Below are 13,749 nucleotides of genomic sequence, written 5' to 3'. Positions count from 1 at the left end.
TAAAGAGTTTCAAACCAAGGGACTGAGGATAAAAAGCACACAGCTAAGTAGGAGATCTAGCAGATATCCCACTAAGTGAGAAACTTTGGTAAGTAGCCTTACGCTCAGAAGCTCAACTGTTGGATGCACAACAGGTAAATAACAGGACACAGAGATATCTCACCTGGTAGAACATGTCTTTCATGTATGAGTCCCTGGGGCACAATGGACGGTGCCTGAGCACCTCCTGAGTGGCATCTACCCCCCATCCCCAACTTTCTGTCACTCAAGAAATGCTGAATGACAAAAACAGGGCCAGGGAGGCCACCCTGGAGTGGCACCATGCATGCCTGAGGCCAAGGGTACACTCCCCAGTGAGTGTGAAAAACAAGGAAGAATTAAGTAACAAGCCGCAGATGTAGTAGGTAGGGTGGGTTAAAAGGCAGGGCTCAGGGAAACAACCAGATTTCTGTGTCCCAATTCCCTCCATTGGAAACTGCAGTAGTTCTCCCAAGGTCACAGATATGGGTTGAATATATATATATTCATTTTTCCCTATGGCTCTGCCTTCTCTTCCTTTCCAAGTCACACCTACACCTATTACTACTTCCAAATGTCCTTCCTTTTTTTCCTCTTCTCTCCCCTGTCCTGATTGCATTGGGGTTCAGAGCCCTCTGGTCATCTTTCCCTCTGGGAGTATGGACCAAAATTCTATTGGGCTGCAGGAGGTGGGAATTCTGGCTTCTGTAATTCTAGCTTCTCCACTGGCTATGGGTGTTGACAGATTGATCCACACCCTAAGCCTATTTCTATCTCTTCCTAGTGGGGTAGAGCTCTGGAAAAGTGAGGTTCCAGGACTTTCTGGTAAGGTCATCTGTCCAGGGAAGAAGGATAGAATCATAGTAGCATCTGCAACTTGGTGGCTGAAAGGTGTTAAGATGTAAAGCAAGGAAAATGTTCACTATGCAGGAACTGAAAATTGAGAATAGAGCAGATGATAATAGGGATGCTGTTATCATCTATAGTATATAGAAGCTAAGAAGTCTATTTTAGGTATGTTCTTAGGGGCCCATGACTTTAGTAGTTTTTGCCTGAGCTTGATAGCTAACATAAAGATGGACTAAAATATTGTCTGGGAAGATTTTGTCAGAGTTAAGAATAGTTCTGGAAAGCTGTTTAGGGCAAAGAGTAGTTCCCAAACTTGAAGAAAATATATAAATACAATGAAAAATTTGTTAATTTGACCCTGGGGCCCATGTATTCATATTTATACATATTTAGCTTATGTAACCTCTAAGTCCCTATCACTCTGAGCTCGCAGTCCATGGTCACAGCTATGGTCACAGCTGGGAAGTTCTAGGCTTCACTCATTTCACTCAGGGCCAGTTTTCCTTGATTGGCAAAGCAGGCTGATACAGCTTCCCTTCAGAAAATGGGACAGTCCCTACTTTCTGCTCTACAGTGGGAGAAAGGTCCTGGAGAGGTCCTCAAAAAGGCTTATAGTCGGGAGTCGGGCTGTAGTGCAGTGGGTTAAGCGCAGGTGGCGCAAAGCACAAGGACCGGCATAAGGATCCCGGTTCGAACCCCGGCTCTCCACCTGCAGGGGAGTCGCCTCACAGGTGGTGAAGCAGGTCTGCAGGTGTCTATCTTTCTCTCCTCCTCTCTGTCTTCCCCTCCTCTCTCCATTTCTCTCTGTCCTATCCAACAACAACGACAACAACAATAACTACAACAATAAAACAACAAGGGCAACAAAAGGGAATAAATAAATAAATAAAATAAAATATTTTTTAAAAAAAGGCTTATAGTGACATTCCTGATGGAAGTGACCACTGACGGTGAAGAGAGGGCTCTATTAGAGATCTAGGCCCATCACATCTATAGAAGAATCCAAGGATTCCTGGCCTAGGAACCCAGATGATGGGGTGGTCTGGTGTTGATCAAAAAGGCCGCCATTAAGAAAGCCAGTCAAGTAAGAATCTTTGGGCAACATGCAGTTGTCAGTTTACTGTGATGGTTGGCCTTTTAAGTTGGAAAGGACCTTTTTACAAAGAGAGAGAGGAGAGAGAGAGAGAGAGAGAGAGAGAGAGAGAGAGAGAGATGACTGCTCTACCATCCACAGAGTATCAGGCTCTAACCCAGGACCTCACACACCTTATAGCATATATTCAATCCACTGAGCTGTCTTCCAGCCCTGGGCCTTCTTCCTCTTGTCTAATATGTATTTTAACCTTCAGTGTTTTCTGACTGGTATAAGGAGCCTCCACCCCTGGTGTCCCCACTGCCCCGTCCCTAGTGCAGCCTGCTGTTCTGTGTCCTCACACGCCACCTGGGTGACAGGGTTCTGCACATGCTGAGTAGTCCAGCTGCATCTTCCCTGTGATGGTCTCAGGCACAGGAACCTGGTCTGCACGGAGCTCTGGCCCTGCTGTCGTTTGTTGAGTGCTGTGGAACGTTCAAATACCTGTGAGTCTATTGATTCCTCAAACAATGCGTGTTGAGTGCCTGCTGGGCTCAGGGTGAATTTTACAAATGCAGTTTCCTTTCCTTCCACAATGCCCTGAGTTGCTGAGGAGACTGGCCAGGAAGAGAGGCCAAGAGACTTGTGACAGGACTGTGGAGAGGTGAGTGCGGCTTAGAGAGGACTGCCTGGACCTACCACTTCCCTAGTGAGGATGTCTCTTTTTCCCTTTTTCTTTTTCTTATGATTTTTTTTATGTTTATTTATTTTCCATTTTTGTTGCCATTGTTGCTCTTCATTGTTGTAGTTATTATTATTGTTGTTGATGTTGTTTTTGGATAGGACAGAAAGAAATGGAGAGAGGAAGGGAAGACAGAGAGGGGGAGAGAAAGACAGACACCTGCAGACCTGCTTCACCGCTTGTGAGGCGACTCCTCTGCAGGTGGGGAACCCAGGGGCTCGAACCGGGTTCCTTACGCCGGTCCTTGTGCTTTGCGCCATGTGTGCTTAACCCGCTGTGCTACCACCCGACACCCTTTTTCCTTCTTTCTAAAATATTTAATTCATTTATCTATCCATGAGAAAGATAGGAGGAGAGAGTGAAAGAAACCAGATATCATGCTGGAACATGTGTTTCCTGGAATTGACCTTGGGACCTCGTACTTGAGAATCCAATTGCTTTATCCACTGCATCACCTCCCAGACCACTTATCTAATTTTTTAAAATCAGTTTTATCTTTGTCATCACTGAGGCTGACTTTTTCAGGCAGAAAGAGAGCATCAGAAACAGAGCAAACAAGACACGCCAGCACTGTAGCTTCCTCCAGTGAGGTGGGGGGCTGGGCTTGAACCCTAAACCATCAGATACACTGTCCAGGTGAGCTGCTCTTCCAGCCCTTTAATTAACTGAAGGGGGAAGGGTGTGTGACTAGCACAGAGAATTGTCTCATTAATCTCCGTGAGGTTCCAGATCTATCTGGGCAGATTTGGGGTGGGCTTGTGATGCCACATTACTGCCCCTCTAGAGAAGGCTGAATGCTCTTTGGGCCCCTCAGACTCTGGGCAGGCTGATTAGGTTGTCTATCTGTCTGTCTCATTGTCTGCTATTGCCAAGAGAGCTGTGTGTGGAGAGCTTGGCAAGTCCCTGCAGGCCACCTCAGGCCACTTGTTCCTAGGCTTGTTTTCTTGTCTTCTCTTTGGGCAGTGACTTTGTCTAAACAGAGCAGAGCGACTTGGCCACCGCTGGGTTAACACCTGATGGATGGCTTTCAATAGTGTGGGTGTTGGCATTTATCAGATTACCCCCAGAACCGCCACATCACCACCTCCATCTCCCCCACGTGGGCAGTTCTTACAGAAGCCTCTTCAGGCTGTGTTTGCTCTTTCTGGTTATCAGAACAGATGAGGGCTATACAGCCCATTGTTCCTGAAACTTCTGTTCTGTTCTCCTGCGTGGCTCTCCCTACCCTGGCTTCCTCCTGGAGACACAGAGTCAGGTAAAGCCACAACATCCCAGTGACCCAAGTGCCACCCCTCCCTGAGGGTAGGAATAGCTGGGGCACACCCCTCCCCCTCTCCCAGAGGTGCCTGAGTGTTTTCACCTTTGTGCTCCAAGAAGAGATGGAAACTTTAGGCTTTGAAGTTCAGAGTCAAGTCCAGTTTACTCTTGTGAAGGCACAGAAGAAGGGGAGTGACTTCAAGGAGCTGACATCTTAGACTCCGAGGGAGTCAGAAAGGGTAAGAACCGATATTTCTGGGAAAAGGACCAGAAAGCTGGATCAGGGAAGAGAGTCACTCCCTAATATGGGAAAGGGGTGTAAATATTGTTGACTGTAAACCCCATCAATCTGATGTGATCTGGGGCCCATAATTGGCTTAGGAGCCTGTGTGACCTCTGCATCCCTGTAGATCTGAGCTCACATTCTGTGGTCATGCGTAAGAACACCCCATGCTGCCCCAGTATCGACCCACCTTCCTCAGGTGTAGCCTAGAATATGTTGTCCATCCTATCCTATGGTTTTGTCAGTGTTTCCTTTTTATAAATTAAAAATTAAAAAAAGAAGCCCCCCCCACACAAAAAGAACCTATATTGCTCTAATGCCAATCACATATCCGCTAAGTGCAAAGTCAGGGGCTCTGATACAGTTCAGTCCTTAACACACACACAGCACCACTCCAGAAAATTCAGGAAGAGCTCCCTGCATGATGGGGCTGTGCTGTGGTGTCTCTCCTTCTGCCCCAACTGATCTCTCTCTCCCCCCTCCCTCCTCCTCTCTTTTCTTCCTCTCTTTAAGTACATAGATGGTAATATGCATGCACAAGGCCCTTGGTTTATTCCCTGGCATAACATAAAATTTCTTTTTTTAGGGAGCCAGGCAGTAGCGCAGCGGGTTAAGTGTAGGTGGCCACGCAAAGCGAAAGGACTGGCATAAGGATCCCAGTTCGAGGCCCCCGGCTCCCCACCTGCAGGGGAGTCGCTTCACAAGTGGTGAAGCAGGTCTGCAGGTGTCTGTCTTTCTCTCCCCCTCTCTGTCTTCCCCTCCTCTCTCCATTTCTCTCTGTCCTATCCAACGATGACATCAATAACAACTACAATAATAACTATAACAACAATGAAAAACAACAAGGACAACAAAAGGGAAAATAAATATAAAAAATTTAAATTATTTTCTAATTTTTTAATATTATATTTATTTATTTATTGGGTAGAGACAGCCAGAAATCAAGAGGGAAGGGGAGAAAGAGAGGGAAAACCACAGAGACACCTGCCACACTGTTTTAGCACTCACAAAGCTTTCCCCTGCAGGTGGGGACTGGGGGTTCAAACCTGATTCCTTGTGAATTATAGCATGTGCTCAACCAGGTGCACCACCGCCCGGCCCCTTACGAAATTCTTTGAAGTAAGTCTTCAGTATACAAGGGATTAAGTAAGTAGAATCAGATTTGGGCTCAGCCTCAGTGGTGGAGCACAGCTTCACATGTTTGAGACTCGGTTCTATCCTTGCCATTCCCTAAATTAAGAAGGAAAGCTGCTGCTTTTGTTTTTTCCTCTTTTTTCACCCAGAATAAGCTAGCTGAGTGGAATGATTAGTCTGAACTCTTGAACCATGAACCCTCTGGCTCTTTCTAGAGTGTTTTCCCAACAGTCCCCAACACCTTGTCTCACTGGTGCAGTTAGAGTGCACGTACGGCCAGGTTCTCTACGAAGAAATCCAGTGTGAGTCTGTACCCTGGCAGGTGGTGCAGTGGATGGAGCTTTGGACTTAGGAACACAAAGTCCTGAGTTTGATCCTTGCTATTTCATGTGCCAGAGTGATGCTCTCCTCTCATATTAATAAACGGGTAAATGTTTCAGGTGAGAAGAAATCCAGGATGAACGCTTTCCTTTCAAGCCAAGGACATAAAGATTGTGCCCATTAGCTTTATTTTATTTTTTTTGTCAAGACCTTCCTCACAGGGATGGAGGGAGGAGGGCAATGGAATGTGTGTTCTGGTGAGATAGTATGAATGAAAGAAGAGAAAGGAAAACCCTCAGTCTGGCTCTGGGGTCCCCAGATACTAAATCTCAGTGGGTTTGTGACAAACACACTTAGTCAACCCACCCGATTCATTCCTTGGATTCTGTGATGTGGAAGTAACCACAAGATCCTCTCAGATGTCCAGAGGCCAGGCAGAAACTTTTTCTTTTACTTTCATTTCCATTGTCAAAAAGCATTTCTTTTCTCTTTCCTTTCCTTTTCTTTTCTTTTCTTTTCTTTTCTTCCTTTCTTTTTTTTTTTTTTGCCTCCAGGGTTATTGCTGGGGTTAGGTGCCTGCACTATGAATCCACTGCTCCTGGAGGCCATTTTTTTCCTTTTGTTGCCCTTGTTGTTAGTTGTTGTTGTTGTTGTTATTGCTGTCCTTGTTGTTGGATAGGACAGAGAGAAATTGAGAGAGGACAGGAAGACAGAGAGGGGTAAAGAAAGATAGACATCTACAGACTGTCTTCACTGTGAAGCCACCCCCTTGCAGGTGGGGAGCTGGGGGCTCAAACCAGGATCCTTAAGATGGTGCTTAAGCTTTGTGCCATGTGTACTTAACTCGCTGCACTACTACCCGGTCCCCCAAACGCATTTCTTCAGTCATGAGACAGACAGAACACCACGTTGGCAAAGGCATTGCCGGGAATTGAACTTGGCACCTTCTGCCTACAAATCCTACCCTTTGCCACAGAGTCACCTGCCTGGATGCACCTTTTCACTTTTTTTTTTTTAATATATTGTCACCAGAGTTATCACTAGGGCTTGGTGGCCATTTTTTTCTTTCTTATGTTTATTAGACAGGACAGAGAGAAATCGAGAGAAGATGGAAGATAGAGAGCGGGAGTTAGGAAGACAGACAACAACAGACCTTTATCACTGCTCATGAAGTACCCCTCCTGTAGGTGGGAAGCAGAGGCTCGAACTCAGGTCCTTGCATTTGGTAATATGTGCACTTGACCGAGTGTACCACCACCTGGCCTCCACTCTTTCATTTCTTTAGCAGCCCCTGAGAATTCTGTGCACTCACTCCCTTCCTCTCTCCCAGAGACTGGCGGAACGGCCCCTCTCCTGGACACCCCCGTCTTTAGTATCATCCGACCAAGGACATTCTTCACACTACCAAGAGAGTGATTTTTCTCAAATGCAAATCTGATGATCGTTTTTACTCCCCTTTTACAACCCTTCAGTGAGTTCTCATGGCAAAAGTCCAAATTGCTTTGCGGAGCACAGAAGGTCCTGTGTGGCCTGGTCCCTGAGTCTCTCCAGCCTCATTGTGACACTGTGTGCTTCCTCACCCAACAGCTCCCCACCTCACCCCTCCCTCGGGACTCTCAGCCCTGCCAGAGTCTCCTGTCTTCCCGTCTCCGCCCCGTGTTCCCTCTGCCTACTGAGCCATCATCAGTTTGTCAGGATCCAACACTCCCGTGACGTTATCCCAATGCTTCTGAAGCAACATTTGCTGCTCTACCTGCTTTAGTAGAGTTACTGCACACGTGTCAGTGACTTGCTGTCCCTGCCAGGCACTGTGTTAAGCCCTGGGTGTGTGAGAAGAATCAGGTACAAGGTAAGTCCCCTGTGTTCATGAGAGCTTGGTATCCAGTGGCAGAGCTGGACGTGAACTGAATGTGCTCACAAAATTGTGTGGATGACTGTGCTAAGCACTAGACAGAAGGAACTAGATTACTACGAGTTCTTTGTAGGAGAATTTGACCCAGTAGAAGAATTCAGGGAAGACTTTCCCACAGCAAGTTGGCTTCAGATGAAATAGGGAAGGTGACATAACTAGGTAAGGAAAACGAATGACAGGCAGAGGTCACAGCATGAAACAAGCCTTTCTGGGAAAAGGACCTTCCCTTGTTCATCGTACAATACCTGGACAGTTGGAAAAGTACTTGGACGAGGACTGATCAATAGAAGAGAAGCATATGTATTTATTTATTTCTATTTAAAAGACAGGAATAATAAAATTTATTATCAGAGGAACTGGAGTACTGTTGAGTTTTGGCAGGAGGTGGTGCTAGTGATTGAATCTCAGGGGTCTTAGGCATGCGGGTCTCATGCTTTCACAGGCTGAGCTGTCTGCTTCTCTCAGTTCCTTTTTCCTACATAGACAGAGACAGAGAAGGAAGGAAAGACATTAGGACACTGACCCTTCCTCCAATGCTGTGTGTGTGTGTGTGTGTGTGTGTGTGTGTGTGTGTGTGTGTGTGTGTGTGATGCTGAAACTTGGGCCAAACACTGGAGAGCAGGCCCCCTTTCCAAATGAGCTATTTTTCTGACCTCTCAAACACATTTATTTATCTTATGCCAATTTTCTGTGACCCAGTAGGCTTTCGATTACAGAGATTACAGACTAGTGTCCCACTGACTATATATATATATATATATAATCCATTATAGCTCCCAAACTTCTTTTATCCAGTCATCTCTCCTTGTACAATAATGAAGATTGTATCAGTTTGTTTTTTTTAAAAAAAGAAATTATTCTGATAATTGTGTGAAGATAGATTGAAGAGGTAACTGAGTGGGTGGTGCCAGCCTTTGGGCTAGTTCACACGAGAGGGGTCAGGATGTTGAGTTACGGCTGAGGCCACTGACACCCATTAGCTCATAAGCCAGACTCTATAGTAAGCAGTCCAGCATTTTAAGTGCTCTTGGGTGTTTCTCTCCTTGTTAAGTTGTGAACCCCTCCTTAGAAAGATGGAACCCTTTTTTAAAAAATTTCTTTATTGGGGAATTAATGTTTTACAGCAAATACAATAGTTCATACATACATAACATTTCTCAGTTTTCCACATAACATTAAAACCCCCACCAGGTCCTCTGCCATCCTGATGGTACATTTTCTCCTCCTCCTCCTCTTTCTCTTCCTCACTTCCCCCTCTCCCCCTGTCCTCCCCCTGCTCATTTCCATGTTTCTTGTCTCTATTACTGTAATTTGCATAAGATACTTGCCTGGCAAATATTTGTGAAGAAGTGATCTAACTGACCCCCTAGCCCACACAATTTCTCTACACCAGGAAGGCGGGCAAGTTGGGACTCAGTTGGAGAGTGTTTTAAATCCCTGGCTAGGAAGTGACATTGTGACACCAGATGTAATTAAACCTTAAGTTTACATTTACTTTCCAACCCAACCTTTGCTTCCATATAATGCTTCTGTTCTTTAAAAAAAAACCCTATGATGTTTACTCAAGGGACACTCTCTTCTAAGTAATCCAAGGCAGCCAAGCTACAAGGAAAACACAGAGTTCACGCTCTGAGAATGAACCGGACTATTGTGGGGCAGGGTAAATGAAATCAGAATGAATGTACAGGAAACCACTTGGCAGATAGAAAAGGAATGGATCCAGGCTGATTGAGTGCTTCCCTCTCCTCTCCCTTTATTTTGGACATTGGCAGCTGGCCCTGAGGGCAGTTTCAGAAGAGATTCAGACATCGACTGGTTGCTCTCATGGTGAGGCTCCAAACGGGTTGTTGTTGACAGGCTCTTCTGTGTTTTGGAGTTGGGGAGGCATAGAACAATATTTTGAACCTGCTGGATTTAGTTCTAGCCACACAAACAGCTACTCTCTGTGGTGAAACAAAAGAGAGTCTATAAGTGCTGTGGGCAGTGCTGGGGATGGGGACCTTTTAGGAGTGGCTGGCATGAGACCTTGCTTGAACCCACTCTGTACTCAGAAATGAATGGTGATGTTTCATGAACCCAGACAGGGACTAGAATGTCTTTTCTAATCCTACAACTGAAGAAATCACTTTTTGCTGCCTCATTAAAAGCCTGTGTAGTTTAAGATCCGCATACCTAGTGACATGGGGAATTGCTTAGCAGGTAGAATACAGGGCTTGCATACCTGCCATTCCTGGTATAATCCCCAGTGCTATGTGTCCAGGATAATGACCTAGCTCTGCTCTCTCCCTCTCTCCATCTCAACTGAAACTATTGGGATGTCAGAAGTCATGATGTATTTTTCTTTGTTTTTCTTTATTATTGGATAGAGACAGTTTGACGAGGTCAAATTGAGAGGGGTGGGGGAGATAGAGAGGCAGAGAGACACCTGCAGCCCTGCTTCACCACTTGTGAAGCTATTCCCCTGCAGGTGGGGATCAGGGGCTTGAACCCAGGTCCCTGTGCATGGTAATGTGCGTGCTTAATCAGGCGTGCCACTACCCAACCACTTTGCTACGTTTTTCTATGCAAAAATTCTTCAGGGCTTTTCTCATAGTTCAATATTTCTCTCTCATAGGTGATAAAATAGATCTTAAAAAAACAAAAAACAAAAACATCTCTACATCTCTTATTCCTACATGCTATATGCGAATAACTGAGGTCAAATGTGTGTGACTCTCCAGTTGTATTTTCTTCTGTCGAAAAAGTGTTCATCCCTAATTCATGTGAGCAGATTGGATAACGGATGGCTTGAGTGAGCCCAGAGTTTTTTCCAGGAGATCTTAGTGAGAACAGAACTGAATGTCATGGCCCAATTGGATTGACCCTGGTGACCAGCCCTTGTAGGTGTGGCCGGGCACAGCTGCCTCTGCCCAAGCAGGTCTCCACAGAGCACGTGGCAACTGTCCAGTATTAGAGGACCACAGAAGTGGCCAAGGGGCCTGTAGGTCTTACAACTAAAGCTCTTGGCGTTGGTTCCCAGAAGTGTAGCAGAGTGGTTGAGCGCCCAGCATGTAGGCTCAGTCTGTCTGTCTGACTTCAGTTTTTCTTTTCATCATCTCTCAGGTTTCCTCATCTGTAAGAGAGTGGCCAAAGACTTACCCCAGAGGGTCTTTGGGCAATTTGAAAGCATCAGTCTTGGCGAACGGTTTTGCATAGGGTTCAGTGCATAGTCAAAGTTAAATAGTTATAGCTGCTGCGATCACGTTAGGAAGATGAGTCACAGAGACAGAGAGGTTGGTGCAAGCTAGGTCAGTGTAACTTTTAGTGACCAATGATGCATGGTCATGATTTTGGTGTTATTCATTTGTTTGTCTGTCAGACCACACCCATGCTCTGGCATATGGTGGTGCTGGGGATTGAACCTGGGACCTTTGGTGCCTCAGGCATGAAAGACATTTTATGTAATCACTACACTCTCTTTCCCCAGCACTGCATGGTACATTGTTTTTGGTAGGCCATTAAATACTTACAATCTGCTTGGCCTTTGAAATTATTTGAGAAATCATTTTCCAGACTCCTTAAAGTAGTGTAAGTGTCAAAAACTGTCTCAGAGAACCTGGAGATGTCGGCGTCCTGTGGTGAAGGTCAGAGTCCTCAGGGCCATTTGGGTCAGTGGAGGGAAGGTTACTGGGGTAGCTACCAGACTGGGCTTAGACATGGGGTTGACTGGCAATAATAGCAATAGTTAACTACTTGTTGGATGTTTACTCTGTCACAGGAACTTGATCCAGTTTCACTGGACTCTGTCATCATGTAGACTGACTTCGTCATTGCAGAAATCCATGAAATTCTGCTGTCTCCCTCTTGACCTATAACTATAAGCTGAGCCTTGGGAAGCTTGGAGGCCTTCAGATTTTCCAAAGTAGTTTAGTTCCAGAATCTGGATACTAGTCTTGACATACTGTGAAAACAGGTGTTGTTACTCTCTCTGTCCTATTTCTGTGTAGATGCTTTTATTTCTGTTAGCAGCTCTTCTTTGTGGGATGTGCTTGGCTTTACAAAGCCCTTTTAAAAACAGTGTCAATGAATTGCTCTTTAAGTTCCACTTTGAGAGATAAAAATAATTGTGGCTAAGAAAAAAAGAAAGTAGAAGTTTAAGGAGGAAGGATGAGGTGGGAAGGGGAGAGATAAAGACCCACAGGCCTGCCTCACCACTGATGAAGTGTCCCCCCTGCAGGTGGGGAGTGGGGCTCAAACCCAGGTCCTTGTGTTTGGTGATTTGTGCCCTTAAGTGGTTGCACCACTGTGTGGCCCCTCAAATAGACTGTTGGGGCAAAATGTTCAGCTTTTCTGGCAGACTCTTAGAAAAAAATTTAATAGATTCCGCAGGCGCTAACTCATGTCTTTAAACACATCCGTTGAGTTGAGGGCTTGATTCCTTTGGTTTAAATTGGTGGCAAATCATCACAGCATTTAAGAGCTTGCCATCAAGATGACAAGTGGAGTTAGTCTCTGCCAGCCATCACTCTGAGCACTGAAGTGGCTTCATGCCTTCCACCCAAGATAATGAAGATGTTTATATCCAGAAAGTGGAAAGAGGCCCATCCTAGTCTGCTTTCTCTCTCACACCTACATGGAATCCACACATTTCTTAAAGGCTGAAGATGGGAGCAGGATCTCAGAGCAAAAGCCCAATAACTAGAACCAACAGCAAAAAGCCCTTCATGCTGTTCCCTTCCATCTGCATGTTTCTGGACCCCGAGTCAGCGCTGAGGAATAGCTCCTGGACTAGAAGATGCCAACCTGCTAGAAGCTCTCTTTTTAAACTTAGGGATTAAATATTGATTTGCAGAATTATAAGATAATAGGGTATCATTCCATAATGTTCCTACCTCCAGAATTCTGTGTCCTTATCTTCTCCATTGGAAACGGTCGTAGTTCTCCCATGGTAACATGGGCCAAGAGTTGACTTGACCTCTGTCACTGTCTATTATCTATGCATGTTTTTGCCCCTTCTTCCTATGTTCCTGTCTTCCTTTACTTTTTTCTTTTTTTCATTTCCTAAGTCACACCTACACCTATTACTACTTCCAAATGTCCTCCCTTCCTCCTCCTCCTTCTCCTCCTCCTCCTTCTCCTCCTCCTCCTCTTCCTCCTCCTTCTCCTCCTCCTCTTCCTCCTCCTTCTCCTCCTCCTCTTCCTCCTCCTTCTCCTCCTCCTCTTCCTCCTCCTTCTCCTCCTCCTCCTTCTCCTCCTCTTCCTCCTCCTCCTCCTCCTCCTCCTTCTTCTTCTCTTCTTCTTCTTTCTTCACTCTAATAAGTGAAACTGTCTGGCTTCCTCTGATGTTTTCTAGATCTGATCTAGAGGCCCACTTGTTTGTTCCTTGATCCAGCAGATTTGGCAAACCCTTTAGATAGCACGTATTTCCCAAGTGCTAGGTAGTGAAAGAGTCAGACAAAAAAGTGCCCCGGGCTTGTGAAGCTGTATTGTAGGGGGCAGTTGCTGAGTGAATAGTAGGCAGAGGTAAATATATAGACAACAAGATAATATTAGGGATTACCAAGAGCTAGCCAAAAGGAGAGGGCTTATGGCATGCTGGCATGGGAAGGATTTAGAATCAGACATGCCAGAGAGGCCCCGGTGAGAAAGAGAGCTGTGAAAGCAGACCTGAGGGAAATGCAGCAGCCAGCCTCACAGACCTGCTGGAACCCCATTCCAACACAGGAACAGCAAGTAGAGGGGGTTGCACAAGGAGGTCAGAGGTGAAAGCGCCATGAACAAAAGTATGAGCCATGGGAGTCGGGTGGTAGCACATCGGGTTAAACGCACTTGGTACAAAATGCAAGGACTGGTATAAGTATCCTGGTTCGAGCCCCCGGCTCCCCACCTGCAGGGGAGTCGTGTCACAGGCGGTGAAGCAGGTCTGCAGGTGTCTATCTTTCTCTCCCCCTCTCTGTCTTCCCCTCCTCTCTCTATTTCTCTCTGTCCTATCCAACAATGACGACAACAATAACTACAACAATAAAAAATAAGAAGGCAACAAAAGGGAATGCATAAAATAAACATTAAAAAAAGTATGATCCTAGGAGATGAGATGCGGCTTCAGGGGTGGGAGAAGGTTTGGGAGCCTCAGGTCACGGCAGGTCACAATGTCACTTTGGCTGGATTCTAATGATTCCAGT

This window comes from Erinaceus europaeus, chromosome 19, assembly GCF_950295315.1.
Source record: "Erinaceus europaeus chromosome 19, mEriEur2.1, whole genome shotgun sequence".
In the NCBI taxonomy this organism is placed as follows: Eukaryota; Metazoa; Chordata; class Mammalia; order Eulipotyphla; family Erinaceidae; genus Erinaceus; species Erinaceus europaeus.
The sequence above is the reverse complement of the archived record's forward strand: the minus strand, read 5'-3'. Positions refer to the sequence as shown.